At 35.0% G+C, this 26,203-nt stretch overlaps 1 pseudogene; it reads left to right on the top strand.

Annotated features, from left to right (window-relative positions):
• Positions 1–26,203, top strand: part of LOC125058678 — a 318,204-nt pseudogene that overhangs the window by 57,166 nt on the left and 234,835 nt on the right.

Raw genomic sequence — 26,203 nt, forward strand, 5'->3', positions numbered from 1 at the left:
TAACAAACCCAAGATCTTTAACTTGAAATAAGACTAATAGACACAATTGTTACGTTAACTTTACTTTAATTTTTCTTATATAATAATTGTTTATTAGTAATCATAACAATAACATCAAAAATATAATACAGAAAATTAAAACAAATTTAAAAACTAACGCTTACGTTAACGTTATTCTTAAAATAGATTTTATTAACTTAATCTTAAACCCACAATTTACATTCATAAATTCATTTAAATAAATATGGGTTACTGAAAAAGTTTGATGCTTGAAACTCGTAAACGTTCTTAATAGGTACACGTATTAGATCCGTCAGTGATTTATTGGCCATTGAGGGTGCTTGAAGTTTTATTAGGGCCATATTATTTTAATTATATACCAGGTTTTACTTTATATAGGAATTTTAAATGTATTGATACAATTCACTTTTACCCCGTTTATTTACTGCGTCTATAATATTATTGCGTAGCTACATAATATAGTTATGATAAGACTTTGAATATTGATAAATATTATATAAAAACAAAAATCTTAGTACTAGTTATTAGTATATTAATAATATGAAGCTGAATTTGTTTGAATTGACATCGTATATCTTAAGAAATACTAGCTCGAATTAAAAAACATTATCTTGAAACTTTCGCTAAAAAAATTTACGCTACAGCCTTTTTAGTTCTGTTTAGTTTAGTATCAGCCTCCTGTGCCTGACACACCCCGTTGAATTTTTGGGTTTCAAACAAGCCGGTTTCCTCACGATATATTGCTTTACCGTTCGAGTGAATGTTAAATGCGCACATAGAAAGAAACTCCATTGGTGCACAGCTGGGGATCGAACCTACGACAACACGAATCCGGGGTACATATTTTATTATAAAATCGTTATAATTTGTCCCCAACATCGATGGTTGAGATCATATTATCCTTAAATAGATCAACATTAGTGCAGAAGCCGGAGATTATTTAGCTTATATTAAAGCATTCCAGACATAATTATCCAAAGCGTCTTACTACGCACCCATTTATTAACCATCTTAATTACTAAGGCCAAGTTAATTACTCCCGGTAAAACTTAAGCTAAAGAGCGTTATCCCGTTAATTTAGTAGGAAGACGTCTTGAAAATCTCTTTATGAGATCACCCTGATCATTTCCCGTGGGCTATCACCGAAGTTGGACACCCGAATGTTATTCCGACCGCGTTCGAACAATTTTCATAATAAAATTATGGAAAAAATCCCTCGGCCACTTGGAACAATTACTTTTATTTATGACTCCAATAATTTACTGTCAGGAGCAATGTGGTTTCACCCTACAACTTAGCGCTGGGTTGATTGAAGAGCTTTGATATAGGCTTCCATTCGTAAAAAAAGGCCCTATTTTAGGTCCTGGGCCTCAGATTTCTGTATCTGTTTCATGATCATTTGTTAATCTAATAGGCAAGTAGGTGATCAGCCTCATGTGCCTGACGCATGCCGTAGATTATATGGGTCTAAGGCAAGCCGGTTTCCTCATGTTTTCCTTCGCCGTTCGAGCAAATATTAAATGCGCACATAGAAAGAAGGCCATTGATGCACAGCCGGGGACCGAACCTTCGACCTCAGGGATAATAGTCGCACGCTGAAGCCACTAGGCCAACACTGCTCAATGATAACTAAAAATATATATAGGTTCCTTTAACATATTGTAATGATAATTTTGACGTCATTGAGATTTCCTTGCTTTGAAATCATGTGTTTTTACTTTATAGATTACACAATACAAATGAATTCATAAAAATATCTTCGATATTCGTGAATTAAATACTCGAAATTTAAAATATATTGTTATATAATAATGGCACTTCAGATTCGCCATATAAAAGTTGTATAAAATAAATCGCATCGAAAACCCCGCTGATATTGCGGTTGTCTGTGCACGACAGTTAACAGACTTTATAAACTGGACCTATCCTTTCAGTACACTCGAATTTAAAACATAAGCTCCAAGAATAAAGTATAATCTTGCTTAAAACTTGTAATATATCTGCTACAACTGACTGGGTTCGAAACCGATATCATTGTTATGAATAAAAAATTGTACAATCCAATCCCTTTTATGTTTTTGACAGTTGTGTCTGGACAAATGACAAAGGTATGGGGTGTACTGAATAAATCTAGAAATAGATATGTGCTAGGTTTTCCTGTATTCGCTTCTGGGTTTTATTGATGTAGGTTTATTTGTTACGTCGTGTATAAAAAAATATCTGCGGTGGTTTTCGAATCTGACTAGTACAGTAGCTGGTGTTAGCAATCGTAGTTACCGACAGATTGCAGTCTCTTTGTAAAGAACGAGTTACATTAATAATGAAATAAATTCGAGTTTAAACCTCTTTCATCAACAGAAATCAAGGCAGAATTCGAAATCCGCATTACCTCGACGTCTGTCGTTCCACAACTGAGCGTTTTTTATGGTAGTTTTTGCCGCGCACCACCACTATGTGGTACCACCTGCCCACTGAAGTATTTCTGAACCAATTCGATTTAGAGTAATTCTTATAAGGCCGGCAACGCGCTTGCGAGCCCTCTGGCAATGTGTGTCTATGGGCGGTGGTATCACTTAACATCAGATGAGCCTCCTGCCCTTTTGCCCCCTGTTCTATATAAAAAAAGAAGTTCTATTTGAATTGAAAAAATCATATTTTTCAATTATATTTTCAGACTATTTAGGACACAATTTTTACCGTCTTTTATTATTCACTATACAAACACACTCATATTATACAATTGAGGAGTTACAAATGAATTAGATTTATAGCAAAAACTAATTTCGTCATAACCAAAACCACTATACATTCCTCAACTTCCAAAATTGAATAGCCGTATTTTATCGTGTAGTGTTTCCGTAACTTTGACAGATTATGTGGTCGACTTATTTCCATGTTCCCAACGTAGATAGCAACTAGACAATAGAACCAGGTCACAGTCCCATCTCATTACCTTGCTGACCACACTAGAGTAATGTGACCGAGGTGCTGCCGTGTTGCGATTTAAACACTTTAAACATTATTACATTTATTTTGTTATTTGTTAGTAATCTTACAGCTAACATATATATTATATAATAAAACACTTAGACAATATACAAAGCCAAAACAGATTACAAAGATAAACCATTTAAATAAAACATAAAAGATAAGTAAGTACAATAATAACAAAAAAAAAGATAAATGAAGTTTAACAAACGACAATTAATACTTAATATTTCAAAGAAAAAACTAAATCGTTACTGCTAAACAAAACATCCTTTTCGGTGAGGTGGAAAATATCCATATCCTCATAATAAGTGTTATAGTTCGATAAAAGCCGAAATATTGGCGAATTATTATTGTACTTAGTATGATCTTGACATTATTAGATATAACGTGCCTTTCCTAAATGCCTTAGTTTCTTTAACGATTCTAGCGACCGCGATGTAACCCGTTCGTAAATGCTAGTCAGTACAGATACCGACTGACTAATATTATTAAACTTAGGTGTAGCGACAGTATCACCTCGACGTCCGCCGTTCCACAACTGAGCGTTTTTCAAGGCAGTTTTTGCCGCGCACCATCATTTTGTGGAACCAGCTGCCCACTAAAGTATTTCCGAACCAATTTGACTTAGGGTCCTTCAAGAAAATAGCGTACCAATTTTTAAAAGGCCGGCAGCGCACTCGTGAGTTCTCTGGCATTGAGAGTGTCCATGGGCGGCGGTATCACTTAACACCAGCCTCCTGCTCGATTTACCCCTGTTCTATAAAAAAAGCCTTTAAAAGATCTAATGTATTGTAAAATTCATTACGTTTTTTTTTGCTATTTTTTTTAAATCAGTACTGTAGGAGTTGATTCGTCATCGTACAGAATTACAGAAGTACCACAGATTAAAGTTAACCTTTACAGGGCTTTTGTAATTAAACATTAATTATAAATAAAAATTAAAACAGCGAGATAATCTACGTAATACATTCGAATTTTCAGTGAGCGTGAACAATTTCCTCATCAGCGAAAACTGACAACCAATATTAAACTCATTGTGATAATTAATAGTTTTTATCATTATTTATCAACGTCAACCACATTATTTCGAATAATGATACCGGTAATGTTTTTTGCATCGTATCGTGCTATCTAGGTGCGGTGCCTCAACTGGTCGCACAATTGCAATCAGTCTAATATGTTGAATAGTAGGTCCATCTCATTATCATTGGTGACCACAGGTGAATGATGGGATGGTGTGCGCGCCGCCGCCCGTTTTGTTTGTGGTCGATTTAGCGCTCAGGACAAATTGCGTGTTTGCCGCCGCAACCGAGAGATCATTCCGGGGCCGAGAGGCATAAATCGGCTGATTACTTTTGCACAATTTCGAATATAATGTGAATCGTTTCACGCAGCGCCTATTGTGAATTTCGATATCGGACTGCAATGTTTACTATGATGCCATATGTAAGTTCTTGGGAAGTTGATACAATTTCAATCTCAAGAAGAACAACTTTTATTTCGAAATCTTATTATCTAAGAATATCAAATATGACTAAAGATGAATAATTTGAAATAGTACGGTAAATAACAATTTACGAAAACTGTAATGAAATCTTTGAACTGAAAATTAAATAAAACGTGAATATTTTTTGACAAATGCGTAATCTTGTTTCATCCTCTTAACAAGAATGTAATCTGTCGGCCTCGGACGAGATAACGCGATTTTTATGTAACAAAAACGACTCGCGCCTGCCCTCACCTAGCCTGAGGCTCTTAGAAATCCTCGCATTGTCAGTTTCTAAGGATTCCGTGTAATATACATTTTCTCCTATTGGAATTACAGCTATATTTTGCTCATGCAACATAAAATCGGCGACGCCCATGAAAAGACTCGAGCCTTCATTTAGTTGGCTTCCATGTAACAATTTGCCGAAAGTTTACTGTTTCATATACGAGATAGTAAAAGCGGGTTTACGGAATGAAACCTGACAAATTTGTCCACGAAGCTTGCACTTATATTTAACTTTAAACTCTAAGCTTTTCTCTTAGTAACTTTTTAAGCGGCAACATAGTTTTCAAAATCACTTGAGCGCTATAAAACACTTTTTAGTATATGACAAACTCTAAGATACTTTTATGAACTTTCACCTTAGTACAGGCTAAAGAGAATATTAAAAGTTATTTAAGAAATATCGACCCCTTACTTCCTTTAACATGATGTCCTACTAACTGTGAATTTAATTCACTTTGTCTCCGAAAATCCTTACTGTTAAAAAGGTAGAAACTACACATTAAGTGAATCTGCAGTTAGCGCATAAAAGCGTTGTCAACTCAGTTGAACCGGTAATATCGGTTATCCTTGGGTTATCCGATAAAATTATACACAAATGTTGCATATAAGGCGGGGTAGTAACACGTATAGTACTAAATTTTAGTTAAAGTCGGCGGCAACAGGTGCAAGAGATGAGCCCGCACGAGACTCGTAATTATCATATCCCGCTTCTAACTATACAAAAAGGATAAGTTTATAATATCATAGCGAGTAAAGCGCTTTATGCAACTGTAATTATTAAGGCTGTATTATCCTATAAAAACGTTGATCCAATAACCGCTGATTAATCTTTCAATTTGATTTTATAAATCAATTTCGATTAACTATTTACACACGACACAGCCGATCGGAACCCTTTATGTGGAAGAATTGAATTAAGTTTATTTAATACGTGAGGGATGGGATCGAAATCGTACTGTTGTTATAGTGACGGTACATTAAACGAATTTTACTGACTTGTCAATTAAAAGTCACTCGATTCGTTGGGAATTGTTCCAGTTGATCGCGAACATCGACAACCCGAATGAAATTTTGCATAAAATACAGTTGACTGTCAACTCCATGCGTATAGCTCGATATATCTTAATTATTAAAAAACAAGTATTTAGTTATGTTTAAAAAAATATTATCGAACAAGAAATTGCTACTATTCAGTTGACAGTCGATTTGTTTGAACCGCGTCATTTGTAGCAGTTTATGTTAGCATATTCATATTGTATCGTGCCATTTAAACATTTCACATACAGGCATCGCTGATGAAAAGTGACAGATGTACTGGCAATAAAAACTGAAATGTGAACTGAGTATATCACGTGTTGAAACGGCAGTTGGTCAATATTTTGTAAAATAAAATTAAAATTAGTTCGACTAAGTTTCAGTAGTGTTTGTGCGTAGAATTCTTAATCCAGAGACGAAGAAAACCTACTGAGGAAACTCGTATGTCACAAACATCACAGCTTTTGTAATAACGCGAAAAACAGCAACTAGTTATTGGAATGTCTAAAGATCGTAAATTTTCGTCTTTTTGTGAAAGTCATGAAAAATATAATTGTAAGCATGATATAGCAAAACTACGAACTACTTTTATCCTTTACAGACAATATTTACCCTTTTGTTGGTTTAATGAGCTTTTATAAAGGTCTTGTAAAGTTACAGGAAATGTATTATCATTAATAATCTTTTTTTAAATCAATATTTTCTCTTGCCAAAAAAAATAATAATTCTTAACTTAAATTATTATTATCTAATATTACCTATATAGACACCTCTTAAAAAAGACATTTTCATATATTAGTGCATTTTTAAATTGGATATACCTGTATTTTAGATTAATTATTAAGTCTCTAATATTTAAAATTATATTAAATACATTAAAATTCTAGCGAAACTGCTAAACTATCAAAACTTGACATGTAGCCCTTAGGAGGGGTTTCCTGTCTAAACCAGACAGGCCCAGGCGCCTCGGCACTTCACCTTTGGGCCTACATGAAAATTTAACGTCAATCAAGGCCACCTTCCTCTATAATTATAGACCAATAACCCTTATTAAAGTAATATGCCGGGACAGAGGGTGTTTTCAACAGATTTGTCGATAACGGTATTGAGTTAGTAAAATCAAATTTTCTTATAATTATACATAGTTTATTTATGTTATGTTATGGTACAATCTAAAGTTCGCATATTCTGCCACACATAAAGAAGTACAAATTTGTCTTAACAGTAATGTTACAGGGAAGTTACATACATTATAAGTCATATTATTATAGTCAATTCTTATATTATTTGTAGTGATAAAATATCACAATATTACAATATATTATTATGTTTTATATTACTCAAGTACCTAACTGAAGTCCGTAGAAACTAAAAATATATTTAATAAAGTTTTGTTAGGAATAAGAATTCCTATATTTAAATTTTAATAATAATAAATAAATAAGTGACGCTACAATCTCTTTAGGTCTTGGCCTCAGATTTCTGAATCCGTTTCATGATCATTTTTAAATCTCATAGGGATCAGTCTCCAGTGCCTGACACACGCCTTCGACTTTTTGGGTCTAAGACATGTCGGTTTCCTTCACCGTTCAAGCAAATGTTAAATGCGCACATAGAAAGAAAGTCCATTGGTGCACAACCGAGGATCGAACCTACGACCTCAGGTATGAGAGTCGCACGCTGAAGCCACTAGGCCAACACTACTATTATATAATAGCATATACAAATTATAATATATAATTCATTGTATACAATATACATATAAACTTTCGTACATGCGACCCTCATAGAAACCAACCCTTACGCGCCTAATTTATGTGAAATTCTACCCTATATAGATAAAAAGACAAAAGTCTCCGAAATAAACGAAACACTTCAAAGTGCGAAGTAAATGAGTGTGCCAGCAATAAAAATTAACATTTGCCTCGAAAAACATTATTGTAATCATTTCTAACAATGGCTCCCGGCCGTATTGATGTCCGCAAGGGTCTTTCGATTAATTTCGCTTTTACTTAGGGAAATATCAAAACATTACCTGAACCCCGATATTTACCAGAAGCTTTTGACTTGAAATTATTTATCAAATGTTTAAGATGTATGAATTTTAATTTGTGTCTTTTATGTTTAGGGATCAACTTCCAATTATGTAAAATACATTAAAATCTCATACATAATATTTTATAGAAATACTAGCGGACCCCACAGACTTTGTCTTGCATTATACCTATTTCAAGCGATTAGGATATTTAACAAAGTATGAAGTACCGACTGCAGCGCCATCTGCCGGGCTGATTTGTGAATCTAAACCATTCCCAGATCCCCTTGAACACACACAAAAAATTTCATCTAAATCGGTCCAGTCGTTTGAGAGAAGTTCAGTGACATACACACTCACAGAAGAATTATATATATAAAGATATACTAATAGCAACCATGCATATATTAGTTTTTGAAATGAAATAGCTTCAGTGATTTTGCACGCAAAGTACGCGTTCATATGTGTAATAAATTTCAATAAAAGTTGAAGTTTTAATATTAACTTTTAACTCCAACTAATTTATCGTCCGTTTAATATTTTAATTTAGCTTACATCAACACGCCAGCTTTAATTGTTTTTTGTATAACATACACCTATATGTAACTATACGTAGGAAATTTTAGTAGTCGTAATCTCGAGTGCTTTACTATTTCCGTAACAACTTACACAAGTCATCGATTGAAATCGGAGGTGCTCAAAGACGTTCAGAATGGCTCAGCCCATTAAAAATTTACTTCTGCTAGATAAAGCTTACATTCTCTGTACTACTTGAGAATTTTATAGCAATTTTATTGTTTGTTCTGATCACAAGTTGCCTGCTTACCTAGTTTTTAACGGATGACCCGAGCTTCTTTGTTTAAAACTTAGTCAGTTAAAATTCAAAGTAATTTTATTGCCGCATAAAATTTTTAGTGATTCATTAAAAAAGTCGTTGATAGTCTTTGTTGGTATTTTATTGGCGGAAAAGGAGCAGCTTAATCACTACTTCATTCTGTAGCGTTATACGTTTTTAAATTTAAAATGAGCGCGCACAAAAATACGAATTGTTAACGAAAAATTCCGAGTCTTTTCGTTTAGTCTTTGACAAAATTGCGGTTTTGCGGGAAGATAAGTTGACATAACGCTACATGTTTCTCTAAGCTGCGTTCTTAAACGACGACCACTCGGGTCGCTTAATAGCAAACAACACAAAGGGCTACATAATGAATAGTCCAGAAAAACGGCGCGTCTCTTTATGAGCTACATGCATAAATGATACGGCGAATCTGACAAATGGTACGGCAAAGTATAACAATGGTGGTGCTTCCAAGTGACCGTTCAATTATGCAAATAGGGCGACTCGTCCGGCAATAACAACTGTTTAACAGCTGACAAACGTGCGACTCTTTTTACGTAATAAAACCAAGTACGCACGATATGCCCACGGCTCGGACAAATTAGACTGTATCAACTTTATTTTTATTCGAATCCCATAAAATATGATACCTATGTCATGTTTGCACATTTTCGTTTGGGGAGTATAAAATGGCAACATTTCGCTCACGAGTCAATGTTTATGAATTTGCCAATAAACACCCAGCGATGTGACTCTGCGCCCGACTGCCGACCTGTGCGGACGTCTGCTCCTGCCAACGCGCCATCCTGCTGCCATCTCGCTCACTCGCTGTGAGTCATCGCCGCTTGCCGCTGTACAGTGCGCACGCGCTGTCCGACTGCTGCCCTTGCTGCCCGCTGCCCTCTCATTGGTCGCTTCGCGTCTTCGGTGATTGGACATCGTGTTGAAGGCTGCAATTTATGAGCGCGGGTTTACCTGCGGCCGTCCGATAGCCACCTAACGGTGCCAAACGGTTATCGAACGGTTAACGCCTTGTGCGGGTGTTTTGTCCGGGGTGCATACACCGTGCCTTTTTCAAGGCGCGAATCAGCCCCTCCGCTTCCTCCAAGTCCTGTGCGCAGCCGGGCCTCCTAGTAGGCACTTATTAGGGAGTAGGAACTCCAACTACTCTCTTGAAACCGGCTTCAATCAGGTCCACTGTTGGACGGGTCCTGTCACATCCGCGGGGGCTCTATTTACCCAAACCCCTGCGGGCTGGTTAGGTCTGTGACAAACCTCACCTCCGCTATCACCAGCGGAGACACATACATATTAGGGCAAACCACAGCTTAGATACTCACACGTTAGACGTAGGTACACACTCGCCGCCAAACTGTATTGCTTCCCGCATACAGGATGGCGTCCGAGGTTCAACCGCCCGATCTAAATAAAATATTGTCATTTTTAAAACAGCGTTTTCCGGACGCTATTAAAGCCTTTTACGAGTCAGAGTGCACTGACTCACCCCGTTCGCCGTCTCCGTCGCCGCGTAAGACGAAGAAAAATGCCTCCGCGAAGGCATCGCGCAATAATAGCATTTTACTAACCGACCAATCCCGTGCTCGCTCGCGCTCGCGCTCACCACTCCCTGAAGTGGGAAGCGCAAGCGATGGTACGTGCGAAACTGCTTTGTAGTTATATGTGACTAAATGAATGTTTGTATGTTTTAGTAGAGAGATTAATAAATAATACCTACAAAACTAGTAATCAAACCCTAAAGGTGCGCTTACACGAGGGCAATAATTGCTCGGCGACACGAATGGACCGATCTGGAGCAATTCATGGAGAAATTTCAATAAATTCAAAAAATGTTAATAAATTATTTCGGCGATATTGCTTCTAATTGCTCCAGATATTTCATATCGCTCAATGTCGCAGATACGAATTGACGAATATCCAATGGACTTGGAAATTCCTAGCAATTTTTGTATATGTCTCATTCGCACTTGTTTGTTTTGCGGCTTGCCGTCTTGCTGCCGCGGGGCGAGCGAGAGATCTAAATAATAATAAATTTCTAATTACTTTATTCAAAAGTAATTAAAAGTCTGTTCGTGACATGCTAGTAAAGTTTTTTAATAATATGTCATCTAATTCTTTACACAATGAAAATTGCGGCCAAAAACGATCGCACCCAGATAAGCCTGTTCCTTTTCTTTCTTTTTTGTTTTTGATTAATAATAAAAAAAGCGCTACAAGCCGCCGCGGCAAGAACAATGTCGTCTATTGCGAGCGAATACTTAATTGCTCGTGTAGGACAGTATTGCCTAGTTGATGAAGTTGCGCCATATCGCTCAATATTGTATTGCGCAGTATTGATGGTTGTTGCCGTTGCCGTAAATTGCTTGATATACACTCGCGAGCAAACAAATCGACTCAAGCGCTACCTCTGAATTCAAAGATTGTTTTAAGTGAAAGTATACAACATTTTAATAAAAATGATATGTCATTTGAAAGCTTAAAACTTCAGCTTTTATGAGATGTCATCATTATTAATATCCATGTATCCTTTTTTTTAAATATTGGTGTCTGAACTTAAATGGGGGAAAAATTTAATTTTGGGTAAAGGAGTTGTGTTCAGAATTGACAAATAAAACACGTTTTTTTTTCTTAAAGAGTATAACATTTATTGGTCCACTAATTGGTTTTGCCCCCTAGCCCTAATTACAGCCCGTATTCGGTTCTCCATCGACCTTATTCATATTTTGACGGTGTCTTGAGGAATACCTTCCCACTCCTCTAACAAAGCTGCTTTCATTTCTTCAAGGCTCGAATGGGCTGGATTTCTTGCTCGTACCCTTTGTTTGAGCTCATCCCATAAATGCGACGGGATTTAAGTCTGGACTGAGCGCAGGCCAGTCCGTTGTGCGCAAATCGACTTCTCGAAGAAACTGCTGAGTAACGCGCCCTGTGTGGCATCGAGAATTGTCATGCATTAGGATGAAGTCTTCGTCAACAAATCCTGCGTAAGGCACAACATGTTCAAGGAGAATATTTGTGATATACCCATCAGCTGTCAGTCCTGCTCTTCGGCCTATTCCAGGCACGAAAACGAGCTGGGTTTTACCCTCCAACGAGATACCAGCCCACATCATGCAAGAACCGCCACCATAGGCAACGATTTCTGCGAATCAGCATTAGGAAAATCGCTCTCCCGGACGTCTGTAGACCCGGCCTCTCCTGTCACTGCCATTCAGACACATCCTGCACTCGTCAGTCAACAGGATCGACCGCCATTGCCCAATGTTCCAGTTAAGATGTTCTCGAGAAAACTGTAGCCGAGCTTGCCGGTGGCTTGCAGTCAATTTGGGGCCCGTTGCAGGCCTTTTTGGAGTCAGGTTGGCTTCCTTCAGACGTCTTCTTGCTATCCACTCGCTGACAGCTATACCTTGAACACGTCTCAGCTCACTCTGCACGTCGACACCCGTAAGGTGCCGATTTGGCAGTGAGGTTGAGAAAATGAAACGGTCGTCTCGTTCAGAAATACAACGGTGGCGGCTGGTTGTTGTTCTCCGAGTGAATGCTCCAGTCTCTTGTCTATCGTCTGTATACTCGGGATACAGCAGATTGACTCAAGTGAAGCTGGGAAGCGACTACTCGCTGACGGAGTCCCTGTTGCAATAAGGCAAAAACTTGAGCGGCTTCTTGAGGTGTGGTATCCATGGTTTCTTGAAAACAATGAATGCAGATTGCGGAGATGTGTATCGGTCAACTGTTGATAAGCGACTGATAAACGTTGAAGGGTAACGGGGGTTTTATAGGGGTAGAGGGTAGCGCAACTGGCTGGTAGCGTAGTGAGTAATTTGTCCCATACGCCCGTGTAATTTCGCAAATTAACATGTTGGTAGTCGTTTTATTTAATCGTGTTGATGTTTTTTTTAACGCTTAGGTTTCAAGCTTTCAAATGACATATAATTTTTATTAAAATGTTGTATACTTTCTCTTAAAACAATCTTTGAATGCAGAGGTAGCGCTTGAGTCGATTTGTTTGCTCGCGAGTGTAGTCGTGACGTCATAGTTGACGAGTATTAACTGGAATTGAGCAATTTTAGTTGCCCGTGTAAGCGCACCTTTACAACTAGATTTCGTTGGAGGCAATTTCGTCATTATTTATTTATAATAGATGTCATGAATGTGTAATGTTAGAAGCTCCTTAGCTCGGCCGTCCTACGCCCTTCATTCGAGAACTGCAAATTTTAATCAGCTATTTTATTAGTAATTTTTTGTCGCGTGTCAAACCTACAGCAAATTTTTAATTTTCTAAGGCATGCCGGTTTTCTTAAGTTTTCTCCTTCACCATTCTAGTTAGTGCTAATAAAGAATAATATATTAAAACTATTTAGTAATGCAAATAGGTTACTTGCGCTACCATTGACAGCTGAAAGTAAATACTTACTGGCGATAATGTGGTCATTAAATAAGTATCGCAACGTGTATTTACCATTCTTCCCAGCCGTGTATCATCGCGGCCTGTACAAACGCGCTTGATCCCAGCTCTCTTTTAATTAATACCACTTCGAGACCCGAAAGAATGCTCAAGTCATTAAAACTTTTAATGGCGTCCCTCTCTGGCTACTCACTTACAAATTTTAGCACATTTTGTTTTCATTTCCTTTATAGATAAACTTTTGTTTTATTCTAATTAAAAAGAACAACGCTTTGACAAAACAAGTGTAACATAAACATATGTTTTAAACCTTTAAAAAGTTACAAATATAACTTTTATTTGACATTTAAGACCGACGACAGACGACCAACTAAAATTTTGAAACATTTTGCAAACTGGTCCCTAGGAGGTATGCCTTAATGAGGTATGGAACAAATAAATTCATGTTAACTCGCGTTAATAATGATAATTTTATTAACCAGCATATGGTTTTCATTCTATAACTATAAATTGCGTGATTTGAATCATAAAGTTTATCAGCGCGGCAAATCCAAGTCGTGACTAAATTGGATTTTTATCTGTAGCTGGCGGATTGTAGAAACTTTAAGCGGTAACATTTACTTCATAGTTAAATCAACCGAGAATGTTGCGTTCTGAAAAACAACACGAGATTAAACTTTTAGCTTTAAATCTCTTAGAGCTGGAAGGAATAGTTTTATAGCAGTTTTTACAGCTATTAATCTAACCTTTTCATTACGTACAGCTATTTTTAAATGGTTAACAGAAGAAAGTGGTAGACCAATCTTTTGATTCATCAGACAATCTTCAATCATAGCCATAGGGTTTCATTTCTTATTAGACTTCTTTCCAATCCGTATAGAAGCAAAAAAAAAAAATGAAATTTAAATAGATAACAAATAAATCTAGTGAAATCTTTAGGTAGCTTATTTCTTTGATTCCAGAACTGCCTTGCGATTCTGTAACTCACTTTTCGAACTCACACAGCGGATTTACTCACACAATTCACACAAGGTCCCTTCTTGTAGTTTATTGTTTATCAGAATGCTAAATCGTAAATTGACTGCTTTACGACTGATTTGAGAGCGACCGCCGATGCGAAAACCGCTGATAATTGAAATATTGTACATCCTTCAAATTTGATGTTAACGTATCGAATTGCAAATTGCAACGCAGTATTCACCTTTGACGAATCTCTCTATTAAAGAAAAATACTTCCTCATATATAAAGAAGCCACTAGTAAATGTACAGCTATTATAATAATCATTTTAATTAAGATACCTTGTAAGTTAAATGTGCGTATATGGAAATGTATGGGCGTCTGTGTCGACTCGCATCTCACTGTCACTCGTGTTAATTAAACGCTTTCACAGTGATATAGCTGCTTCTAGATGTGGTTGATTAAAGCATAAGCGTTATTCCATAAAAATATTACTATTAAGTGCATAAAAATATAAAATATCTACACTATGATTGACATGATTGCTATGCAAAAACCTGATTTTAAACGGTAATGCGCCCTAATGCGTAACCACGTGGTGCCTTTTTATTTGCTGCCTTAATATACTTTTATGAGGAAGATTAAAGGTTATAAAGAGTTCTGTTTCTCTCGTTGTTTTGACAAGATACTATGTATATTATGTCAATAATTGTGCATCATCTTAATTTAATTTATTTGCTTTTCATACAATTTCAAGTAAAGGCTTACTTAACGAAACTTGGAACCAATATTATTTCCATTAAAAGTACTTAATTTACTTTTCATAAAAGTGTAATGAGTATGGCTTCACCGTGCGATTCTCATCCCTGAGGTCGTAGATTCAAACCCCAACTGTGCATCATTAGACTTCCTGTCTATCTGCGCGTTTAACACTAGCTCCTTGAATGAAAATATCGTGCGAAAACCGGCATGCCTTAGGTTTCCGAGTCCAAGATACTGTTTGGGTCGCAGAGCCAGCGGACTGACTTAGTGACCTTCCACGTTTCACACGATTCGAAGCGTCAACATCCGTGACCACCATACAGGCTGAAGTTGTACGAAGGTTGCTCGGGCCTTGGCAATGCGTGAAGTGATGTCCTCTTCTATACCTTCAGTTTCAGACACGACGCTTCCGAGGTAAACCAATTTATGAACGCTTTCTACATCCCCGACGCCGGACGCGGTTCTCAACTCCAACACGCATTTCTTTCGTTTTCCGGGTGTTGATTTTGAGTGACGCAGATGCCGTCTCTCGCTCCAGGATGTCCAACTTGGATTGCATGTCACGGTGCATGTGCAGCGGAGTGAGAAAGTGTGAATAAAACTTAACATCTAGTAAAATATATCTCTGTCATGTCCCTTATATATGAGATCATGTTGTATCTGTATTTATGTTACATTTTTCATAATTGGTTTTCGATTTAATGGCGCCTGCTTCAACCCTTGTATTTACCCACAGATTGCAAATTAATTTATACAACCTCAATTTTAGCTATACTAACTAACTCCTCTGCTCATTTAAATCAATATTACACCATTTTACCCTAAGCTCTAGACTGTTTATAACGTAAGCACAATTTAACGGAATGACTACTTAAGTCATACTTGAGTTTGGATGAATTCGGTTAGGTATACATGTAGTACACGGAAACGTCAGCGAAACTCTAAATTTCATTTATTACGGTGTCATGTCTTAAATTATTTTAAAAGAAAAATCAAAACTGGCGACCCTCAGTTCGTTTTCTTCTATTTCCATGGAAACATTAAAAGGTTTCGAATAATAAACTGAAACTTAAACAAGTCTCGTGCGCAGACTACGGTTTAGTTGTTGAAGACCGCATTTTGCAACTCATGCGCAGATTTTACCGATCTCTCTAATGAACGGTTGTAAAGATCATTGATAAAAAATAAGATATATGCTATTTTTATAAAGCGATTATTAAGATCTCTTTCCTAAATATATACAAGGATTTTCAGTTTTTTTTAAATCTAATTTTGCCAATATTCTTCACTCTTTCGTGCCTCCGGAATGTCCCGTCTCGCAAAGGAACTTTTGTGGTAATGTTCCTTTATTTAATTTTTTTTTCAATACGTGTATTCGTTTCTGGGTTTTATATGTGTCTACGGTCTTAGAATAGTAACCACTTAATGTTTATGCTAAGTATTTTAATAACATACAGCTTTTTAATAGAATATATTGTTATCGACACAACAGGTTAGGCATAAAATATACCTATTTCGATGTTATCCCCTTTCTCAATAACCAGAAAAAATTAAGCAAACAGAACAGGGTTGTACTTTACGACCAATTCTCATACGCAAAAAAAACATAAACCGAGAAACAACATACTATACATAGATAACGGGCATATGTAAAAAACGATAGCAGTAGTGAATCTCAGTAAGCAATTAATTGCGACTCACTGGACCGGTACATTAACTTAATTACTTAACAACGAGTAATTTTAACAGCCGTAGCACTTACATTATTGCACACTTATATCCACGACGCTTCCATTAACGATACATTATGCAACGAAGATTTTATTACATCTTTATGCTTAATTTACCTGAAGAGATTTTAAATGGCTTTAGTGTTGAATTATTAAGAACTGGGCCGCAGATTTCTGTATCTTTTACAGAAATCTTTTTTTTTACTTTTTTATGATCATTGACCAATCTAATAGGCAAGTAGGTGATGAGCCTGCTGTGCTTGACACGCCGTCGACTTATTGGGTCTAAGACAAGCCGGTTTCCTCACGATGTTTTTCTTCACCTTTCGGGCGAATGTTAAATGCCCTGATAGAAAGAAAGTCCATTGGTGCACAGCCGGGGATCAAACCTACGACCTTAGGGATGACATTCTAAGGTCAGACTGCTCTCACTGAACTTTGCGTTTCAATTAGACAATACTTGTAGGTTAAAAAGATTGAACTACTGGGCCCTTACTATTTTAAGTAAATAATGTCGGTATTGGAAGTAACTGAGTAATGGTTCTGGTGTGGTAAACACTCATCAATGCAGACGTGTTATGGGTATTGCCCACTTGATTATTAGGTGATTCTCAGAGATTTCAGTATGTGTTACGACACTATACCACCTAGATTATAAAATATGCAGGTTATTAGAAGGTAGTAGGGATAACAAGACGGCTATATATATCTGCACTGGCAGGTGGTAGGCTTCCAGTAGGTAGGCATGTATGCATGATGATGTATGCTTGTAAATATGTATGTGAGACGTAAATACAGACGGTATAAATGGAAGTCGCACATAGAACAAATTAAAAAAAAATATTTACTTGATTACTTAAGTTTGAAAAGAATATAAGCAGTTATTGTAAGTAGATAGTTTTGTGAGTAATATGAGCAGGGATTCGTCGTCACAAATTGTTGGCAGTGATTCATCATTTGTTTTGGCTATGAAAGTAAAACTCTAATACAGTTACGTAAAACTTGCTTACTTTTATGTTCTACTTTCATTTGTTTTTTATTACAGACTAAATCTTCTTATTCTTTATCTTTAAAGAAAATGAACGATTGTTTTCCTAAAAGAGATAATAATAATATTAATAATCTAGTTGCGCTACAACCCCTATATGGGTCTTGGGTTCAGGTTTCATTCATTTCTATGATCATTTTCATTTTTTACAGTCGAGTGATAAGCAACATATACCTGAGACGTGTCGTCAATTTTTGGGTCAAAGAGATGTTGGTTTCCTCGCGATGGCCACCTTCACTTACTGAGCCAGTGTTAAATGCTCATATAGAGAGAACAAATCAATGGTGAAACGTGAATTTTTTTTAAACTTATAATACAGATAAAACACAAGTTGTAATGGTTGAAAGGTTAACTAAATTTAACAATGAGGTAAACTACCTGGGAACTATGCAATCTTTAGATTAGATTTGCATTTTTGACATACCTAGGTTTACACGACTAACCTTGGGATTTTGTATGATTGCTGTTATCATTAACAATCAAACTTGTGAAATCTGGAGTGTTATAACCACATTAAAAAAAAAATAGTCTGTATCGAAAACTTTAGTCTAATGTTTCTTAGGAATAAATATAAATCACATATTAGTTGTGTAATAAGACTTAGAAATTATCATGGGGAACTATAAGTATAGCTACACATTTTTCTGTAATTTCTTACATAACATTTTTTATTACCTTTCAAATAAAGGCCTACTAACAACTTTGCTATACAAATTAGGCTTATACTTATACTTTTAATTCTAATTAAAAGCTCCAAAAATTCGAAAAACATAATAATTATTCTTCTTGTATTAATTAAGCTTTTTATTCTTAACAGTTAAAGCGCAGCAATTACAAGTTATAGTTAATGAAAACACGAATGTGAACGTACGTTAATGCACGGTTAAACACGCCACTTTAACTGTTTGTTATACATGAACGCTTATTTGTAGTATTCATAATGACCGTATAAATATTTTACGGTTAAAATCATATCAAAGTTTAATTGCCTAATTAAATAGGTAAAGGAAAACTAACATGATGAAATGTTTAAAATATATTATAACAACAAACTCTGGTCTACGTAAATAATTGACGATATGAAAATATAGATTTTTATTAATAAAGTGGTTTGTTTTATAGATTCTAGAACAGTAGATAATATATTTTTTTTAAATCATATTAATTACAAAAAAGTAATTAAAGCTTATGTACAATTTACAATTTAAACTGATCTTGACATTTTCAAAATATATGACTAACTAGCAAACTCGGCGAACTCCGTTTCGCCACCAGATGGCTTCGTTTTATGTAACATTTCGTTTGGTGATCCCGCTTTTCTATTGAATTTCTATTGATTTTTCCTGAATTTTCTTTGCTATAAACCTCACGGAGCCCGAGACCTTTCCAACGAATGCAAAACCGTGGAAATCGGTTCGTGCGTTCTGGAGATATAGCGTCAGGAAGGAAAACCCGACTTATTTTTATATAGTAGATTTATAACGAAAAAAGTAATAGGTGACCACTACTGTACTCTCACTATTAAACTATCACTTTGTCATACGAAAGATTTAAACATATTTCATGGTATCATTATAATTGCTGTTTATCGTGACATACAGGCTCATCGAGAATGCTCTGTGCTACGAGAGCTACGGACCTCTACGATTATAGCAATCACAGCATCGGGTATTAAGTGCCTCTTGCTTTGTATTGCATAATTATATATTGTTATTCTCTGTCCTCACCACATTAAAAATGTCCATATGACCAAATCAATAATATATACCTTTTAATTAAAAAATCTATTCGTTTTTATATGAATTTGACAACAGCATTCGAGAATAGTTTTTAAGACATGAATAATAAAATAAACGAAAACCATACATGTGTCTAAAGATTACAGAACAAGAAATAAAATATTGATCTGATGAAGATTAATCGCTATATATACATCCTTCTAGTATAATAAATGCAACTTAATTCAACGTTTTACCTAAACACATAAAACGCAAGTTAAATTGCAGCGTTGAGAAGGGAATTAACTGAGAAATTGCAAGTGAATTCTTGAATGACTGTTAAGGAATTTAATGACATTAAACTACAATTCAAATGAGAAAATCCTGGAGAATAAAAATATAATAAATATTGTATATTGTTAATCTAAAATAAGTTTATATTGGTTTGAAAATAAATCAGAATGAAGAACCCAAAGACCAAACTACATAGATTTGTGTATATGTTAAAGATTAGTAAACATGCACGAAAGTGTACTTATTATGATAAATGGCATGCCAACGTTTGACGATATGTTATATGATATAACGTGTGTGCGATATACGAGTATGTTTTGATAAGTGAATAAGATTGACATTAGATTAAGGATGAAACATATAAATTTTTTTGCGAAACAGTTGCTAATAACATATAAATTTACTTGCAATTGCTTGTTATCTTTTATACTTTTATTGATTAAAATTTATAACGCATCTATATTTTCCTATTTTATATACATTATGTTATGAGTTGCTGACCTACTATTCTATATGAAGAAAATGCTGATATATATAGCGTATAATAAATAGTGGAAAAACAATAAAGCATCAACAATATTTGGAAGATTGGCAGTTGTCCAAAAATAGGAGCCTAAATGCAAACATTTTCCGCGAATCTTGACTTATTCTCAAGACTTTTCCGATATTAAAAAATGTCAAAGGCTTAAGGAAAATTTATTATACTTGACATCTAATATCATTTACCTATTTTAAACAATATCTTATTAATCGTGTTCGTATTTAATGCGTTACTACCGATCTATAAATTAACACATATCATAATTATTATTAAACATACACACAAGAACTAAACTTATCAAACTTAAAAGTACATAACTTATAAATGAACAACGTTAAATAAGTTATTACTACAAAAGCGGCCATAAGAAGCACTTCAAGAGTTTTGGCAATTTTGCCAGAACCATTATTTTAATTACAATTTTTTATTTAATTACCCATAAAATTAATTAACACAATATTGAAATTATCACTTGACTATAGGGCAGCAGCAGGGTCTACAAGATTTGTCTAAATTTTTTAATGCTGTAGGCACAATGTATTCTGTTCCTAAACTATTTAATCTCTACAGCGGTGATGTGGTAAACATGGCATCGTGCGAAACAAATTGGTAGTTACAGAGTACTGACGCAGGCACTGTTTGGTACGGGGCTCAGTTCAAAGTAAACTGAAAAGTTAAAATAAGATGGCATCTCCCAACAACAATATTGATGAGGCAGCACATCTGACCTACTAATTTTTAAAATAATTAAACGAAGATGCATATAAAGGGTTATATATAAGGTTTATTCTATTGCATTATATAACATTTATAGATACATATGTATCTTTCTTTAAATAACCAATCATGTAGTTTCTTCGTGTAATAATATATACATACCAAAGTGGTCTATTAAAGTACCTTTAATGGTTGATTAAATATTTTAATTGTATGTTTATAGAACTGCTACAAAATTTTATGACCGATTAACCAACATCAAATTAAAGGAAACATAGGAAAGATTTTATTTAGCATTTAATTACATTTCTATTGAAGTTTTCCCCGTTACTCATAAAAACTAAATCAGACTTAATTGAGATGGCACTCTTTTTACTACTGTTACGTCTCTTTGTCAAATATTTTTAACGTTGTTATGAAAAGTGTGCCATTTGCTTGATATTTTTATTATATTTATAGGGTTTTACATATTTATTGAACGGGTTAACTCTTAATTGAAGATTTCGAATACGGCTGTTGGCTTTGATAAATGACAGAACTTGGATATATGAAATAAAACAACGTAGCACACAAATTCAACCGAATACGTACAGTTTCAATAGTTTGTTAGAGTTATTGCTTTTGTCTCTGCAGGAAGTTGGCAACGCAGCGCAAAGTTTAGTTATAGTAGCTGCCAAACTGGTACAATAAGATAAATTAAATAATTAAGCTTTTAAATCGTTTGACATACTGTACTTTTGCTATTTTACTTACATGTTTGTTTTCTCAAAACCCCTTAACCCGAGTTCAGGCAAGGAGCTACTGTTCTATGTCGACCCTAGTCGTATATTAAAACAAGTAGGCCTGGCCTACTGTGCGTATTGACCTGAAACAATAGTTGTACGGTCATGGTGACTTAGCTACTTAGCACATGGTATAATCAAGAAGACTAGAACTCGATTCATAGTGATTTCGAATTGACAGGCAAAGGCAAATTATAACCAGACGCGGTAATGTCAGCCCCATGCTTATAGGGGCAATGAGACTTCAAGTAAAGTTAATAATAAATAAACTGTGTAAGGAGAAAAACACATGCATCGACATATGTGTAAACTACACTCGCAATAACATTACAGCAATCATTGGATTTATTTGAGGGGTTTACGTAAATCCCCTGAAAATCCCTGAAATATTCAAAATGGCCGCGTTTATGCCAATTAACGTATAGCCTACAATTTTGCTTCTCTGAATATATTTTTTCGAGATAATGTAATAAGCAAGCTTTTGTGTTAATGACGTCATTGTAAATGAATTTCAATAATACTTAAATTCTGTTGGGTTCGCGGAAAAACTTAATGTGGCTTAGAAAGGTGTATCAACCTATGGGTCTGCACTTATTCCTAACAGTGCAAAGTGTGTTTAAATATGTAAATTAAGGTGCAAATCTGTTGGCTGACCATTATATTAAATAAATAAGAAATATTATAACATTGGTCTTTCGATTACAAGAGTACTATACATTTAAATAAATTTTCTTTAGCCAGTCTTACGCGTACCTCAACTGCTTAGAGCACTCGAAGAGAGCTATAATATGTAAATAACATAATAAGCCTTTGTGAAGTTTTCTTCAAATATTACAAAGGCGGAATTTTTGTATTATTAATGAGTTTGCGATGACGACAGTATAGACGATTTTTTAATGAAATTGTATTTAAATGATAATATTATTAACACATTTACTAACAATTGATTTATTTCACGCTTTCCAGTGGCCTTGAAGTGTAAGTATTTAGAAATAAGTAGACTTTTCGATCTCTTAGATTACTTGTACTATCATTTAATTAAATGAGTCGATACTATCGTATTGCGATATCAGATATCTAATCGGTAATGGAATCTCTCTAAGCACTATTTATTTGGATCCAAGTAAATAACGGTAAACAGTAGAAGCTTTTCTAAATTAATGTGATTTATGTATATTGGAGATTATTTTTTTCTCCTTAAGAAAACAATTGGAGGCCTTACGGCTACTTAATTATCTTTTCCAAGTAACCTTTATAATGAGCTTAAAAATAAAAGGGAAGTGAAAAAATCGTAAAATGTAATGATGTAGCATAAAAAATCAGTCATTTCAATACAAGGCTTTAGATACGAGTACAACCGTAACAGGGTAAAGTAGAGTGAAAGAATGATAGCTATAATATTTTTTTATTGAAGTGAAACTTCTTTATCGAGGTTGGAAAAAAATTTAGTGTAACATTTTTTCGTTATGCATCACATTTTTCGGTTACGCGCCATGTTGCTTTTTGAAGTCAAACTTCTTTATCGGCGTTGGAATGAAACTTCTTTATCGACGTATGGGAGAAATTTTATAGCAAATCGCCACGTTTTTCAATGATAGTAATAATTTTATTACAATTAATGAAATTCTATAATAATCTTCGTAGTAATAAGGTAAAATGAAATATTTGTATTCATGTCTATGATAATAAAAGCCTTTTGTTAAACTTTATCTAATTTAACGAATTTCTCTAAAGTTGCATATAGTAGATCATTTTTCGAAAAATAAGATCATAAAGAAGTTTCACTTCTTACGTGTGTACACCTAGTACACGCACAATTTATTTGTAATTAAACACAGATGACAAAATAGTCAGAGATACAGAGGTGCCAAATATATTTTGGACGCAACAATTATAGAAGAGCTTACAAAAATTAAAATTCTAATTAATAATACCGAGAAGACTTTTTAGAAGAAAAAAATGGATAATCCATACTCAGTCATTAATTTAGACTTAAAAGTTGCTTAAATTATCGAGTAGAGATTTAAATAAAATACAATACATAGTACCACCAAACCTTGTTTGATTATATCTTAAATGAAATACTCATTGAGACCGTTTAATCCATTTCCGTAATTGGAAAAGTTATCTTTATGTAAGCATTTTTATCTTCAGACTATCTCGCTATTGTTTCCGCAACATTGTTTTAAACTTTAAGTAATTTATATTACGAACTAGTGGCTAATTGGGTAGAGGGTACTGTCGGGATAAATGACTAAGTTAGTGGAAAGCTCTTACCGTCTCTGTTAAAAGTTAAAATGCCCTAAGTAAATTTGAGCAGAATATATCCTTTGTCTATAACTATGTGTTGTATGCAAATAGGAGAAGAAAAGTTACTTAATGCTCTTCAGAGATAGATAGAGAGAGAGAAAATATACATTTCAATGTATAAAATAGTTCAATTTCTATTTAGGTTTTATTGAGTAGTTTTGTTAGGATATATTATATTGCTTTTAATCTTCACAAAAGAACAAATGCCGAATACTTGGTAACCAAATAGAAGTTATTGTCTTCAACCAATCTTATCATTTCAGATACAGACAACCAGCGCGTGATCATTCACGTAAAGGACGTGAACGATGAGCCTCCATACTTCATCAACCGACCGCTGCCAATGCAGACTGTGGTCCAACTCAATGCGGCCCCCAACACACCAGTCTTTACTCTTCAAGCGAGGGATCCTGATACAGATCACAACATCCACTACTTCATAGTCAGAGATAGAACTGGAGGGAGGTTCGAGGTTGATGAGCGGTCTGGTGTCGTCCGTACGAGGGGAACTGATCCATTTCAACTAGACATGGAGTATGTGCTGTATGTGAAAGCGGAAGATCAGGTAATCTGTTACACTTTATTCGTGTAAAAATATAGTGTGAAGAATATGAATATGGTTTGCTGGAATTGGTACTACCACGAATGTACCTACGCTATAAATGCCCCAGGTTGTCGCTTTATATTTGCGTTTACGCTAACATCGCTTATCTTCAATTCTTGTTCATCTATTACATAGTTTTTAGTGCCTCTTGAGGTTTCATATATGATAAAAATCATGTCGTTAGACATACTTGAATACAATGATTAATGTATTATCCAGAAATCATAAATTTGAAATAAAATACTCTACAAGTCTACAGGCATGGTCACTGGCTTATTCATAGGGCACGCAAAATGTTGGTACAGTTGTACAACTTTAATTCTTCAAAAAAATATTTGTTTTTTTTATAAAAATGCTAAAATTTCTGCTTTTGATCCGGTAAAAGTGATTTCATATCAACTTTTTTTACTATTGTACTGGTGTGGTGATAACATATTTTAAATATTAGTAAAAAAATATACATTTTATTTCATTAATACAAATTATTTGTATTAAGTTACGCTGTTAAGAGAGTTCGATGACTGAACATTTTCCAGAATAAATAAAATTTCTTTGATTGAAATAAAATAATTTCAGTCTGGAAAGTTTTGTAGATGTATATTTCATGAGCTGGTTCATCGTTAAAAATGTTGAAATAACTTTTTAGCCTGATAATTTCAAAGCGAAAAAAAAAACAAAAGAAGCTGTTTTTATTATCACTTTTTATCGACGACAAGTTGTATGTGCCTCGGCAATGTCATTGTTTTCCCAATAACCGCTAAAGCATTTTGTGCAATTTTCAGAGTGGTCGTGTAGATGAAAGGCGGTTCCAGTCAACGCCCGAAGAACGGCTTAGCATAGTTGGAGGAAAGCGAGCCCCACAATTCTACTTGCCCAGTTATATTGCGGAAAATCAGAAAAAAGATTCAGAGTAAGACGTTATTAATTATATTAAACTATACTTTTAACCTTGCAAAAAATTAGGTTACAAGCCTAACTTTACATAATATCTAGTGAACACTGAAAATGTTTAGAAAATGAAAAACGGCTTAATGTAGAAAGTTGCCAATACTTTTATTGTTTTTCGAAGTAATCTCCGTTCCTTTCTACACATCGTCGCATTCGAGTGGTTCCACCACTGAGAAAAGCAGTGGGCCCATTCTTCCTTAGGGGTCTCTTCTATGGCATTTTCGTACACTTTTACCTCATCTTCAGGGCTCGTAAAGCGAATACCACGAATTGTATCTTTAGTTTTGGGTTCATAGCAATATATCCAGCTTTCATCACCTGTGACGAGCTTATCTAACATTTGGCGATACCAATTCATGCGAAGTTGTTTCTGGTCGTCTGTTACAGTATGGGGAATCCATCCGGTACAAAGCTTCCTGACCCCTAAATGTTAGTGTAATATTTTTTGAACTTGACTCATACCAAAGCCTAGGCTTGCTCGTATCTGCTGATAGGTCACTCGCTTGTCTTCCTCTATCATGCGTCGCACAGCACTGATGTCATCTTCAGTAGTAGCAGAGATTGCTACGTCCATGCTTAGCCTCGTTAAACCAATTGTTAATAGTGGCACAAGATGAGGCTTCATTAAGAAATGCTAATCGCAGCCTATCACAACTTTGTTGTTGAGTAAGCC

This window comes from Pieris napi, chromosome 18 (assembly GCF_905475465.1).
Source record: "Pieris napi chromosome 18, ilPieNapi1.2, whole genome shotgun sequence".
NCBI classification, from domain to species: domain Eukaryota; kingdom Metazoa; phylum Arthropoda; class Insecta; order Lepidoptera; family Pieridae; genus Pieris; species Pieris napi.